Genomic DNA, 14978 nt, shown 5'->3' with positions numbered 1-14978 from the left:
AAAAAAAAAAAAACTTCATTGAATTATTTTTCAAAATGTTTAATGAATTAGCAAAGGGCCAGGAATTTAGATGTAGCTTATATAGTAGCTCACCAATCTAGATAGGAAAGGCCTAGCAAGACCTTGAATCCCTGATTTTAAACTCTGAGCACGACAATATATATATATGGCGTGTGTTCGCATGCATGCGCGTATTTGCTTGTGTGGTGCTGCACTCACACACACTCATTTATTCAAGTTACCTCCATCTCAGTGTTCTGCATTAATTTCTTTGTTATTGATATTATATGGGTAAAATAGAGGAAATAAACTCTTCCATCTCAGAACATTTTTATATGTTTTTATTCTAATAATACTGTGCAGAAGGGTCACATTTACATGAAAAAGGAGACTAGTACATTTCCTAACAAGCATTGTTACCTCCTCCTTTATATTTCCCCTACCATCCCTTCCCTCCCACCTCCACAAGTACACTCCCCTCCCCCTTCCTTCCTCCGTCTAAATTGTAAAGTTCATTTTGCAACATAGTGTCTTGTGCATCACATTGTTACAATGGGTCAACCTGTATCCCTATTTGAGCATTTTTTCCCTTCCATTCCCCAAATTAAAGATGCATACATACAAGATGTAAGTGCACCAACTTCAAATACAGAGAAAACAGGGATTATAGCGTGGGGAGAAACATACAAAGAAACAAAAAAAAATGACAAACCACATTATAAGTATGTTAGAAACAATAGCAAGAAACAAAAAACAACTTGGGTCCCTATCTTGGGGTTCAATTTCTTTAACATCATCTTATCTGTTTATATGCACATATATTTTGAACTTTTCTGCTTATCCTAGACATATATTCGTTATTGAATATAAGGGAAGTCATGGGACCTATGATTCTTTGGACTTGGCTTACTTCACTCAATGAATTTTTTTCCAAGTCTTTCTATTTCCTAACAAATTGGACAATGTCATTCTTTCTGATGGAGGCATAGAATTCCATTGTGTATATATACCACATTTTCTTAATCCATTAATCTAATGGGGTCATCTGGGTTGGTTCCATATCTTACCTATCATAAATAATGCTACAATAACCATAATAGTGCTGGTAGTTTTAGTATGGTCTTGTTTATGATCATTTGGGTAAATCCCTAAAAGTGGGATTACTGTGTCATAAGGGAGTTTTATGTGGAGTCTTTTGAGGAACCTCCATACTGCTTTCCAACGTAGTTGAACAAGTTTACACTCCCACCAAGAATGCAGTACGATTCCCTATGGCCACATACCTTTCAACATCTGTTTTTGTAAAAATATGGAACGCTCTATGAATTTGCATGTCATCTTTGTACATGGGGCATGCTAATCTTCTCTGTAGCATTCCAATGTTCGTGTATGTGAGGCTAAATTGAGCACAGAACATTTTTTACATATATAGTATAATATTTATTGATTTTATTAAACTAGACAATTCAACAAAAAGTAAGTTCAAAAGAATTGTTGTGAAATTTTAGAATCATGTATTTCATACATAAGCACACATTTAAGAATAAAATCAAGATAGACATGCCAAAAACAAAATAATTCCAGATATTTGTAGTTCAAGAGATGTGTAGGAGGAGGAATTCAATTATTCTATGCAAGGCACCTGTCAAAATGAACATTGCAGCAAGTGTTAAGGTTTGTTAAACGTTTTAATGTTTTAAGTATGCTTAATTTTGGGATTTTGCTTATATATGACAAAAATAGGACTGTTTTGCAGGTATAAAACTTTTCTGTAAAGTATTTAAGATTTATGGTAGCAGACATTAAGTACTAAGTATATACATTTCAGAGTTTAAGGAAACTTTATTAATGATAAGTTGCAAAGTCTTTGTGTAAAGAAGCAGAGTGAAGAATTAAGAGTTTAACTACACAGTTTCTGTTAAAACTTTAGGGATTCCTTACTTTATTTGTTAGCAAAGAATAAATGATGATAAAAGCCATAATGTACACATGCATGTTACTATTTACACACATACACATACACATGTATACATGCACACATGGAGAAAGACACATAATTACAACCAACAAAAGTTTCACCAGCTTTTGAATATGCCTTAAACGGAATACTTGGAACAATATATGTTGAAGATGTATTTGCCTCTAAGAGTTCTTTTACCACTCCTCTTATCTCTTAAAACTGGTAGTTTTAGAGAGATTTGACTTACAAAATGCAGTACAAGTGACAGCAAGTCACTTGGAAATCTCAGTAAGTATAAGTCATATGGTGTCTCCCTGCTCTTCACGGAATGCTTACTCTTGTAGACACTCTCAACAACCAAAGTAGCAGGAGAATACCCTGGTAAAGAGTAAAGTTAAAAGTTAAAGTTAAAAAGAGTAAAGTTTAAATGGCATCCTTATTGAGCTTGTTTTCCAACAGCCAGCATGAATTCCTAGGCAGATGAGTGAGTCCTCAGAAAACTGGACTCTACATATACATTTAACTAACCCATGTGAAAATTCTTATGTGAGAAATGCTGACTGAGGTCTTGCTGATTTCCTGGCCAAGAAAATAAGAAAAAAAAAGTATTTTTAATGTTTTAAAGTTTGAGAATAATTTGTAGCCTGTCAATAAATGTGTAGAACACAATTATACCAACTGACAAAAAAATGAGGGCATTTCATTTATTTGCTCCTGGAATTGGCCAGTGATTTTAGATGTGTCTACACAAAGTAGAATCAGCATAAATCAATCCAGCATTTCTTCGTTTAAGATATAAGGAAAGGATACTGATTGACCCATTGTTACAATGAGATATACAAGACACTCTATCAGAGGGTGGGTGAAGAGGGGAGGTGCGGAGGTGTGAAGGGAAGGGATGGTAGTGGAAAAACAAAGAAGGGGGTAACAATGCTCAATAAGAAATGTACTCGTTACCTTACTTATGTAACTGTAACCTCTCTGTACAGTATTTATAATAAAAATATATATTAAAAAGATACAACAAAAACTTCTATACTTATATGAAGTTGTATTTGTCACTCAATATAAGTAAGGTATAGGTTTTAGGACCACAGGCTTATTACTTTGGATACTCAAAATCTTTACATGAACACAGTATATTATTTACATTAGAATCTACCCACAAACTAGTGCAGTACAATTGCTATGAGAATTTTTACTACATTCTATATTTGTAATGAAAACTAAAAGTATGTGCACTATCAACTGATACAAATTTTTTAGATAAATTTTGTATGCAGTTTGTGGATGGAATTTGGAGAGCAATTTTGAAAAGCACAAATTTTATGAAAAAATCCAATCTGCAAATTGTAACAAGGAGCTAATACAGCATCATTGAATAGTATGGAACTTAAAGGAGAAGTACTTGAATTGAGAAAATATCAGAAAGTGTAACAACCCAAGGAATTTTTGGAAATGCAGCTACTAGATTTCTCATGTAGAGCTTTCATAACAGTTTTTGAAGCACAAATCAGAACCTCACTGAAGTGTAGATGGTTTTCCCTCAACTTTCTGTCATGATCAGTCATTATCAATCAACATATAGCTAATCTTGAATAATCCTCTAATAAAATGTTGATGGAGTGTTTATATGCAGAAAATCTCAGAAGGCTAACTTTTTCCAATTAGGACAGTCTGTATTCTATGATCCAGCTGAGAGAAAACTAGGTAAGCATCCATTTACAACTTTCTGAATAATTCTGATTTTGCCCCCATCACTTATCTATCCATACCTGTGCCCGAGTGAAATGATTTTAAAAGAATTTATCATTTAAAATTTAAATTTAGGGTACCGGGAAGATAGCAGAGGAGAAGCTGGAAGGTAAACAAGCTCTCACATAGAAAGCAGTTTTAGTACTCCAGTGAAGAGTCCTAAGCCAGAGAATCACACCAAGTGTGCCATCACAGTACAGAGAGTAAGGCCAGAGAGGGAAAATCCAGGCAAGGAGACAAATCTGAGCACTTGCCAGCAGAGAGTCTAGGACAAAGGCTCCAGATGCAGCAGGCGAGAGGATTCTACTAAACACCAGCAAGAACCGACAAGGAACAGACATCTTCATCCTTCAGATCGCAGACCAGAGATGACCCAGGAACCAGACTCTTGTGTGAGTAGAAGCCTGACTTCCTCACACCTTCTCAGGGAGCAGAGAAGGGAAGGCCACTGCCCACTACCGGAGATCTCCATCTTTGATACTGGCAAAGGCCTGGCTGATCAGCTAGCTCCAACTCAGTCCTTGGATGAAAACAAAAAGTCATTTAGCAGGTCACAGGAACCTAACCTTACCTGCCAGGTTCAGCTCCACCCAGGAAAAATTCACCCAGCCCAGGCCTGCGCCAGCCCCAGGAGTGGCTTTCTTCACTGGGTAAACAGAGCCAGAGGCTGTCCCTCCCTACAGCAGCCTAGACAATCAATTGAAATTCAATACCAATAAACCCTGAGAATGGCTCCTGGTTGGGCTTTGTGACTGCCTCAGAAGCTAGCCCCTCAGGGAAAAGCTATTGTTTGCTGAAAGGCCTCATCTCTGCCCAGAACCTAGCCCCATCACAGCATCTCCAAACTAGAAGAAACAGCCATCACCCTTTTTTGTGATACTCAAAGCAGATCTCCCTCCCATTGAACTAGCCTGGGAGGAGGATGACAAAATCCTGGGTAAAGCAAAGCATTTTTCTGCCTGCTCAAACAAACTGACTTAAGAAAACAACTAAGCTACAGGAAAATCAAACACCATAAGCAGACCAGAGACTCCAACAAGAGACTGATTTTGGACAAAAGGGAGATACGGTATCTTCCCATCTCACCCCAAAAAAGCAAAGAACTCTTTTTTGGTACCTTTTATTAAAATTTTTTAACATTTTTAATTTTTAATTAAAAAATTGTTTTCTATTAACTTTTTTTTCTTCCTCTTTTAATTTTTATTTTAGGGGTATATGTGTGTGTGTGTGTGTGCTTTTTTTGATTTTTGTTTAGCTCTATTGACCATTTGATACTTTTTTCCTTTCTTTCTCATTCTTTTCACTTTTTCTTCTCTTTCATAATTTTTTGCTTGATTTAATCATTCTGCTCATTCTCAGATATACCTGTATTAGATTATTAAACCTTATAACCCATTGTATACACACTTAATCCAGAAATTTATTACTGAATTCAAAACCTCTTAGACTTAAATTCCTTAATAGCCGTACTACCTCTATATACCTATATAAATTTTTAAGCATTTTTATTTTTTAATTTTTCATGTCTCCTTTCTATCCCTCCATTTCTCTTTTCCTATTCCCGTCCTAATCTGAATATTATGTTTTTAATTTGCATAATTTTTAAGTGTTCCACTTTTTAATTTTTGTTTTACTATTTTTCCTTGTCTTTTTTTTCTCTTTCTTTTTTCCCCGGTCTCTACTATCATTCTATCCGACCTATTTCCTGCTTTGAGATTAGGACTAAGTTAGCTCTCCCTCTACCTTTCCAGAACCCTCTATTCCTATTTATACCCACATCTCTCACTAAACCTAATAACTTCTGATTTGCCAAATTCTTCTTTGCAGTTTGTAGCCTATTAATACATAGTTGTTTGATGTTGAAAAAATATATCTGTTGAACTAGATTATCTCTGCAGGCTTTTGACTGTGCAATTACATATTTTGTTGACGCTTGCCTTAAGATAGTTTTCTAGCACAAAAGTGGTGTTACCCTCATGTCAAAAGGGCAGAATAAGCAGGAAAAAACAGAAGAAAAATGGCAAGTCTGGGTATCACAACTCCCACTCATGATAATCGTGGACAGAACAGATAATGAATAATTCAGAGGAGAGCTCCCAAAAAACTCTACAAACACTAATGGTAAACATGGTAAATAAAAAGATTGAAAACCTGCAAAAGACTCTGTGTGAGCATGATAGGAAGAGAGAGGAGGCAAACCAAAGATCAAACAGGAAGCTGATGGGCGTGAGGAAGTTACTCAAAGATAGATAAAGGAATTGCATGAGCAGCTTGAGAACACTCAAAGACAAATAAAGGAATTGTGTGAGCAGGCTGAGATCAGTCAAAGAGAACTACAGGAATTGAATGAAAGTGAAGAAGCTAATCAAAGAGTAATACAGGAATTGAGAGAGCAGGATGAAAATAGACAAATATCACAAGAGGCATTCATGGAATCCATAAAGAGAGAGCTGAAAGACGTCAGGGAGTCCACAAAGGGAATGCTGAATGGATCCCAACAGATGGAATGGGAGGCCAAGGAAACCATAACCAATCAACTAAGTGATTTGAGAATAAACACTGAACACCAAATTAAGAAAGTAAAGAATTTCATACAAAATCTAAAACAAAGATCCAACAAAGAATTTGAAGCCACAAACACCGACCAACTAGAAGGAAAAGAAAAAAAAAAGTAGAAAGTCTGGATAGTAGGATGGACCATGCAGAAGAATCCTGAGGATAGAAGACAGCCTTGATATTATAGAGAAAGGACATAAAATCATACAAGACAAATCCAAGAAATATGATAGATCTATTCAACATTTAACCCTTGGAAGACACCATTAGAAGCCCTAATCTGAGGATAATGGGTGTAGAAGAGCACTTAGAGCCAGAAGTCAATGGTAAAGGAAATTTTTAACAGGATCCTAGCAGACAACTTCCCAAACATGCAAAAAGATAGGCCTATTCAGATACAAGACGCTTTTAGAACTCCCAATAGACCAGGCCAGAACAGGACATCCCATTGTCACATAATAATACCCACAGGATCAATTCACACCAAGGAAAAGATCCTTAAAGTTGTCATGGAGAAAAGATCAATCATCTATAAAGGGAAACCAATTAGAATCACCTCAGATTTCTCAGTAGAGACAATCAAAGCAAGAAGAGCCTAGAATGATGTAAGCCATGCCCTGAAGACAAACAACTATCAACCAAGAATACTTTATCCAGCCATACTCTCCTTAATATTTGGAGGTCAAATAAAACCCTTCCATAGCAAAGAAAAATTGAAACAATATATCTCCACCAAACCAGCCCTACAAAAGAATCTTAAAGATGTCCTACACAGAGAAAACCAACAAGACAACAATAAAGGCAAAGAAACAGCACCCAAACTGAGAATCCAAGAACCATAGGAAGAACACAGTTGCCGCAGTCCCGAAGAATTTCCGTAAAATGGCAGGAACTCCCAAATACCTCTCAGTTCTCTCTCAACATTAACGGGCTTAACTCTCCAATCAAGCAACAAAGTCTGTATACTTGGATTAAAAAGCAAGATCCCTCTATCTGCTGCCTTCAGGAGTCACATCTTGCACACAAAAACAAACACATTTTCAATTTTAAAGGCTGGAAGAAAATCTACCAAGCAAAGGCCCCCATAAACAGGAAGGAGTTGCAAGCCTAATATCCGATAAAATAGATTTTAATTAATACTAGTGAAAAATTCCCTACATACTAACTAAGGGATCACTCCTTCAGGAGGATATTACAATTCCAAATATCTATTTGCCAAACAACGGAGCACCCAAATTTATCCAAGATCACTACTTTCCCTCAAATCCCACATAGATCCAAAGACATTAATTGTTGGGGACTTTAACATATAACTTTCTCCAGTAGATAGATGAACTTCGCAAAAACTCAACAGAGAAAACTCAGATATAAACAACTGTATAGACCAACTATATTTAACAGACATCTACTGAATATCTCACCCAGCAGCTTTAGACAATACGTTTTTCTCAGCAGCACATAGAACATTTTCCAAAATAGACCACATTTTAGGCCACAAAGAAAACATGTCCAAATTCAGAAACATTGAAGTTTTACCTTGCATTCTCTCAGACCACAAGGGGATAAAATTAGAACTCAACACCTAAAGCTACCAAAGAAAGTCATGTAACACATGGATCCTGAAAAACACACTGCTGAATCACTAGTGGGTTATGGAAGAGATTAGAAAGAAAATTCAAATGTTCATGATATTCAACAAAAATGAACACACCATTTACTAGCTCCTCTGGGACACAGCAAATGCAGTATTCAGAGGCAAATTTATAACTCTGAGTTCCTACACAAATAAATTGGAGAGAGCTGAAACCAATTTAATGAGACATCTGAGCCTCCTTGAAAAAGAGCAGCAAGATAAACACAATCCAGTAGATGGAAATAAATAATTAAAATTAAATCAGAATGAAACGAATTGGAATGTAACAAAAATAGAAAGAATCAAGAAACCAAAGAGTTGATTCTTCGAGAAAAATTAACAAAATTGAGAGACCCTTAGCAAATCTTATCAGAAAAAGAAGAGAACACACCCAAATAAACTCAGAGATGAGAATGGAAACATCATCACAGAAACAACTAAGATTCAGAACATTATAAGCGAATACTTCTCAAACCTTTATGCTAACAAGTTTGAGAACTTGGCAGAAATGGACCTTTTGCTAACAAATACTGACATGCCAAAACTAAACCAAGATGAGTTGAACCATCTTAACAGGCCCATATCAAGCATTGAAATAGAAACAGCAATAAGAGACCACCCATCTAAGAAAAGTCCAGGACCAGAGGGTTTTATAGCAGAATTCTACAAGGCCTTCAAAGCAGAGTACAAACCAATACTCCTCCAACTCTTCAATGAAATTGAAAGAGAGAGTTCGCTACCGAACAAATTCTATGAAGCCATCATTACCCTCATCCCCAAACCAGGCAGGGACCCATCAAAGAAAGAGAACTATAGACCCATTTCTTTGTTGAACATTGATGCAAAACTTCTCAACAAAATTTTGGCCAAGCGATTTCAACAATTCGTCCAAAAAATCATATACCATGATCAAGCAGGATTCATTTCAGGGATGCAAAGCTGGTTTAATATACTCAAATCAATTAATATAATTCATCACTTCAACAGGAGCAAGGATAAGAACCACATGGTTATCTCAATAGATGCAGAAAAAGCATTTGTAAAGATCCAACGTACCCTTTATGATGAAGGTTTTGGAAAAAATAGGAATCCATGGAACATTCCTCAATACAATAAAGGCTGTATATGACAAACCTACAGCCAGCATTATACTTAATGGTGAAAAAATAAAGCTATATCCTCTTTACTCAGGAATGAGACAAGGATGCCCATTCTCTCCACTACTCTTCAATCTAGTATTGGAATGCCTAACTAGAGCAATAAGACAAGATGCAAATATAAGAGGGATCCAAATATGGAAAGAAGAATTAAAACTCCCCCTCTTTGCAGATGACATGATCTTGTATTTATAAAATCGCACAGAGTTCACTCCAAAATTACTCAAGACGATTCAAAACTTTGGCAAAGTAGCAGAGTATAAAATTAACGCTCAAAAATCAATGGTTTTTCTGTATGCCGACTATAAGTAAAGTGTGGCTGAAATTAGGAAAACAAATCCATTGGTAATAACCCCACAAAAAATAAAATGCCTAGGAATTAACTTAACCAGAGAAGTGAAGGACCTCTATGATGAAAACTTTAAAAAACTGAAAAAGGAAATCAAAACTGAACTTAGAAAGTGGCAAAAACTCCCATGCTTCTGGATTGGAAAGATCAAAATCGTGAAAATGGCAATACTTCCCAAGACTATCTACAAATTCAATGTGATATGTATCAATATTCCAACCTCATTCATCAAGGAAATAGAAGAGGCAATCCAAAAATTCATATGGAACACTCAAAGACCCTGAATAACAAAAATGATCCTTAACAGAAAAAACAGTGCTGGAAAAATATCAATACCAAATTCAAATTCTACTACAAAGCCACAATAATCGAAACAGCTTGGTACTGGTACAGTACCAAGTACTCAGGACCAATGGAATAGAATTGAAAACCCAGAAATGTACCTACAGACCTATAGCCATCTAATCTTCGATAAGGGAGCTAAAAAATAGAACGGAAGAAAGACAGCCTCTTTAGTAAATTGTGCTGGCAAAATTGGTTAAAAACTTGTAGAACACTAAAGCTAGATCCTTATATATAACCCTGTAACAGAATCTACTCCAAATGGATCAAAGAACATGGAATCAAAGCAGACACTCTGAAAACATTACAGGATGGAATAGAAGAAACCCTAGGCCTTGTTGGCACAGGCCGAAATTTTCTTAATAGAGACCCAGAAACACAACAAATCATAGAAAGGTTGGACAAATGGGATTGCATAAAGTTGCAGAACTTCTGCATGGCAAAGGACATAGCTAGGAAGATCAATAGAAGGCCACACGGATTGGGAGAAGACCTTCACTAGCCATACAACAGACAAGGGTCTCATATCTAAAATATACTTGCAACCCAAAAAATTAAATCCCCCAACAAATCTTCAAAAAAACATCTGCCCAGTAAATAAGTGGGCTAAAGACTTAAAGAGAATCTTCTCTGAAAAGGAAAGAAAGATGGCCAATAGACACATGAAGAAATGCTCAACTTCCCTAGTCATAAAAGAAATGTAAATCAAAACAACATTGAGATACCACCTCACCCCAGTTAGAATGGCTATAATCAAGAACTCTAATAACAACATATGCTGGATGGGATGTGGACAGAAGGGAACACTACTGTATTGTTGATGGGAGCGTAAACTTGTTCAACCAGTTTAGAAATCAATATGGAGGTTCCTCAAAAGACTCCACATAGAGCTCCCATATGACCCAGCAATCCCACTTTGGGTATTTACCCAAATGTTCACAAACAAGACCACACTAGAGTTTCCAGCACAACTATGTTTATTGCAGCATTATTTACCATGGCTAATATATGGAACCAACCCAGATGTCCCTTAGTAGATGAGTAGATAAAGAAAATGTGGTATATATACACACTGGAATTCTATGCCTCCATCAGAAAGAATGACATTGCCCCATTTGTTAGGAAATGGAAAGACTTGGAAAAAATTATGTTAAGTGACATAAACCAGGCCCAAAGAAACATAAGTCCCATGGTTTCCCTTATTTGAATTAACTAGTATATGTCTGAGACAAACAGAAACTGTCAGACAAGTTGATGTGAGGGAAATGAACCCTAAGATATATATTCTAATGTTATTTCCTTCATGTGATTGTTTCTAACACATTTAAAAGATTATTTCTTTTTTGCTTTGTATGTCCCTCCCCCACTGTACAAACCCTGCTTTCACTCTACTTGATGTCGGTATAATTTGTGGAGGGGAAGGGAAAAAACAAATCGTTTAAATAATAGGGATACAGCTGGACCCATTACAACAATGAGATGTACATGTCATTATGTCGAAAACAAACTTTATAATTTTGGTGGGGGGGGAGGGTTGGGTGGGGAGCATGGAGAAGACGGGATGTTATGGGAAGGGGAAACAAAAGAGGAGGCTACAATGCTTGATAAGAAATGTACTCATTATCTTACCCATGTAATTGAAACCCCTTTGTACAGTATTTTCACAACAACAAAAAATAAATTTAAATATGGGATGAAATTTGTTCCAATAATGCATTGCATTAAGGTATTTAGGAATAACTTAAAGGTGCATAAGATTTTTTTTTTTTTTTTTTTTTTTTTTTGGAAATGAAAGGATATTGGAATTTGGTTCTCTCTATTTTTTTTTAATTTTTGTGAACATACTGTACAGAGGGGTTACAATTACATGGGCAAGATAATGAGTGCATTTCATATCAAGCATTGCAGCCTCCTCCTTTGTTTACCCTTCACATCCCTTCCCAGCCTCCCCCAGCCCCCCCACTCAATTCTCCCCCCCCACACACCAAAGTTGTAAAGTTCGTTTTCGGCATGGCAACTTGTACTTCTCATTGTTGCAATGGGTTCACCTGTATCCTTAAACGACTTGTTTTCCCCCGTCTCCTCCACAAATTATACCGACATCAAATATAGTGAAAGCAAGGGTTATACAGTGGGGGAGGGACATACAAAGCAACAAAGAAATAATCTTATAAATGCGTTAGAAACAAATGCATAAAAGAAAAAAACATTTAAATGCATATCTAAGGGTTCATTTTCCTAACATCACATTATCTGACCTTTTCTGCTTGACTCATACATATATTAGATATTGCAAATAAGGGAAACCATGGGACCTATGTTTCTGTGGGTTTGGCGCTACATTTTAAGCAATTTGCTTAATAAAATTGGCAAAATAAAATTTACATTTGCAGCAGACTTGACACATTAAATTTTGTATATTGAAAGGGAAACAATCCTCAACAATATGTCAATTTTCTCTTCTTATTTATCTCTAAAAGTTTATGCTTCTGGTCTCTTAATATTATAACTTCAAAAATGTATGTTTAGCTAGTTGTACAAAGGGGTTTTGTTTCATCATGTCAATGTTGAATAAAGTGTATGTGCATTTCAATATACAGTGCATCTGGATCATTTTCAAGCTTCACATTTTTCATCCTTCCCTTACCCCAACCCCACCCTATGCCTTCATGTTTCCTACTTATATTCTGACATGTGTACATTGAATGTTATGACTGTATTAGTCCACCATTTACCTCTCCATTCTTCTACCCTACTCCCTTTAGCCCAGATCCCCTTTTAAGACTTGTTTCAACTTCATGGTATTTAGTTAAATATCTCTACTTTGGCATTTGTCTATGGTCTTCCCACATCCTCTCTTCCACATAAATGAGTATATTTCTCCACATTTCTAATCTCTGATTGGCTATGATAGATCTCCTTTACTATTCACCTTCTGTCCTAAATTTAGTATTGGACTTTCAGGGCCATCCGATAGAGCATTTTCATTCTCTACACACTGAAGATGAGGGGAAATAATTTCCATGCTGTCAGCATTATGTTATCCATCATGAATTCCCATCGCTTATCACTTCAGCAGTCTAAATATGAAGTCATATTTTCTCCATTATATTCACACAGTATAAGTGAATATCAAGGGTAATTTACCTAGTATTGGAAGTTTAGGGACGATCTTCAATTTCTGATGATAGAAGCAGGAATCAGTTTTAATTTTCAGATTCCACTATGTAGTGAGCCCTGCATTCTTCTAAATTTTCGATAAATTGCGAGTTACTTTTTGTTAATAATTTAAAAAGTTTTATTTCAGTATTTGAAATACTGCCCCAATTATTTTAAAAGTTTCACAATAAGTTAGACTGAACTTTTTCCTCCCATGTTCCCCACTAGTTCAGGTTAAGTCTCCTTTCACTTTATTTTTTGAGAGACCAAGGGATGAGGGTAAACAGAGAGATGATCATTACTCAGATATCTCCTTCCTCTTCTGTTTCTGCTATTTTTGTTGAGAGGAAGACTGCAGCAGGGTACAAGAGTGATGCTTGACTTCACCATACAAGGGAGCATTCCTTGCATGTCAATTATTGTTTCTCAGAATCACTGAAATTGCTTACTCTTGCCTTCTCTTTGACAGTAACCTAACTGTGGCTTACTTGGTGCAGAGGAAGCACACTAACAGGTTATTACCCGTAAATTGATATTTTATATCTCAGCTTACTACTACCAAAAATAAAAAGCTTTGGCTACATAAATGAAAAGGTAGTGATTGTCCAACAAAACCTTTGTGAGGAGTAGACAATTCTACTCAGCTACCCCCTCCTCTCGTATCCTCCCTTCCACTCCCCTCCCCTCATTTAACCTCCCTTCCTTTCTTCTTTCTTTGTGTCTCTCTCCTGCATATTCATCTCTATCTTCTCTCTTTTTCTCTTCCAGTAGCAAGTGCTTTGGTTTATCGAAAACACATAAATAATTGAACAAATATTTTTTTCTCTTCTTTTTGTGATTTTTTATTCTTAAGAAGTGAGTTCTAGCACAGCACCAGTGGCTTAAACCTAGATAGTTGATAGGTTCAAATTTGACAATTGCAATTCGAAGCTATTCCAAGTAGATAAACCTAAGAGATTCATTTCTCCACTTGTGGTAAATGGAAGAAGTGAAGGTTTGGCTCAGGTGGTATAGAGCAAACATTGAGAATTAAAGCCCAGATAAAGCTCAAGGCCAGGAGTTCATATCCCAGTACCAGCACAATATTAAAAAAATGAGTCCTTTTTCTTTGAAAAGGGATATTTCTCCAAAAATTCACACCCAGGACAATTTTCAAGGTCCAAGACTCTTTTTAAGGCTCTTTCACATCTTAAACTGATGCCTCTGCTTGATTCATATTATGGAAAATAGGAGTCACACTTCATATTAACAAGTATTCACATTACTGAACAGTTCTTACCATTTTTAATGTAAAGGATGCATGGGAGAAGAATTCACCTCACTTGGGTTAGTTAGGCTTCACTCACTGACAGACTTTTGCTAGTAAATGAGGGTCTGTTTACATGTAAAGAAGTCTATATAGATGGTTTTCTAGGAGAGAGAACAAGCTACCTGTTTCCAAGTTTGAATCAGATTAAGTTTATTCCTATGATATGGTAAAGATAAGCTCATCTCATACAACAATATGCAGACAGTAATTTCAAAAATGTTAAAAATCCATGTCTATGTTTTGAACAGCTAAGTTTTCACAAACAAAAAACAGTTTATTGTGCCAAGAAAATATAAGTTAGGCAATAGGAACTATATTAAATATAGTTAATGGCTGAGTGCTATGTGTACAAGAGTTCTGTAATCACAACTGAACTATAAATTTTTTCATAATGTCCCTAACAAAAATCTCTAAGATAAGCCTTGCTAAATCTGTCATAGAGGGCTGTGTTTATGCAATTGTCAGGTTTGTATAGGGTCCAATATCTTCCACAGTCGCTTAGGTTGCAAACTGCTCTGTCTGGAAACACATGCTATCTTGCTAGATACCTAAGGGATTTTTGTGCCATTGTGAATATTTATTGTTTTTCTTCTTGTAATTATACCTGTCAGTGTGAAGACAAGAATAATAGTTTCATGACAAGAATAATAGTTTCTGTACCCTTTGTTACACTAACAAATCTCAGATATAAGTATAGTTGGGTACCCGTGGCTCATGCCTATAATCCTAGCTACTCAGGAGGCTGAGATCTGAGGATC

The 14978-nt window shown here is 36.1% G+C and overlaps 1 non-coding gene across 1 annotated transcript; it reads right to left on the bottom strand.

Moving 5' to 3' along the window:
• Nucleotides 1-1303: 1303 nt before the first annotated feature.
• LOC122116345 lies at nucleotides 1304-1410 on the bottom strand. The gene has a single exon (XR_006148946.1). It is a non-coding gene; the product is annotated as a U6 spliceosomal RNA (small nuclear RNA).
• Between the last annotated feature and the right edge of the window lie 13568 nt (nucleotides 1411-14978).

The sequence above is a fragment of the Dipodomys spectabilis genome, unplaced genomic scaffold (genome assembly GCF_019054845.1).
Source record: "Dipodomys spectabilis isolate Male_0828 unplaced genomic scaffold, ASM1905484v1 ptg000131l, whole genome shotgun sequence".
NCBI lineage: Eukaryota > Metazoa > Chordata > Mammalia > Rodentia > Heteromyidae > Dipodomys > Dipodomys spectabilis.
Note: the sequence above shows the minus strand (reverse complement) of the source record. Positions and strands in the feature narration are given on the sequence as shown.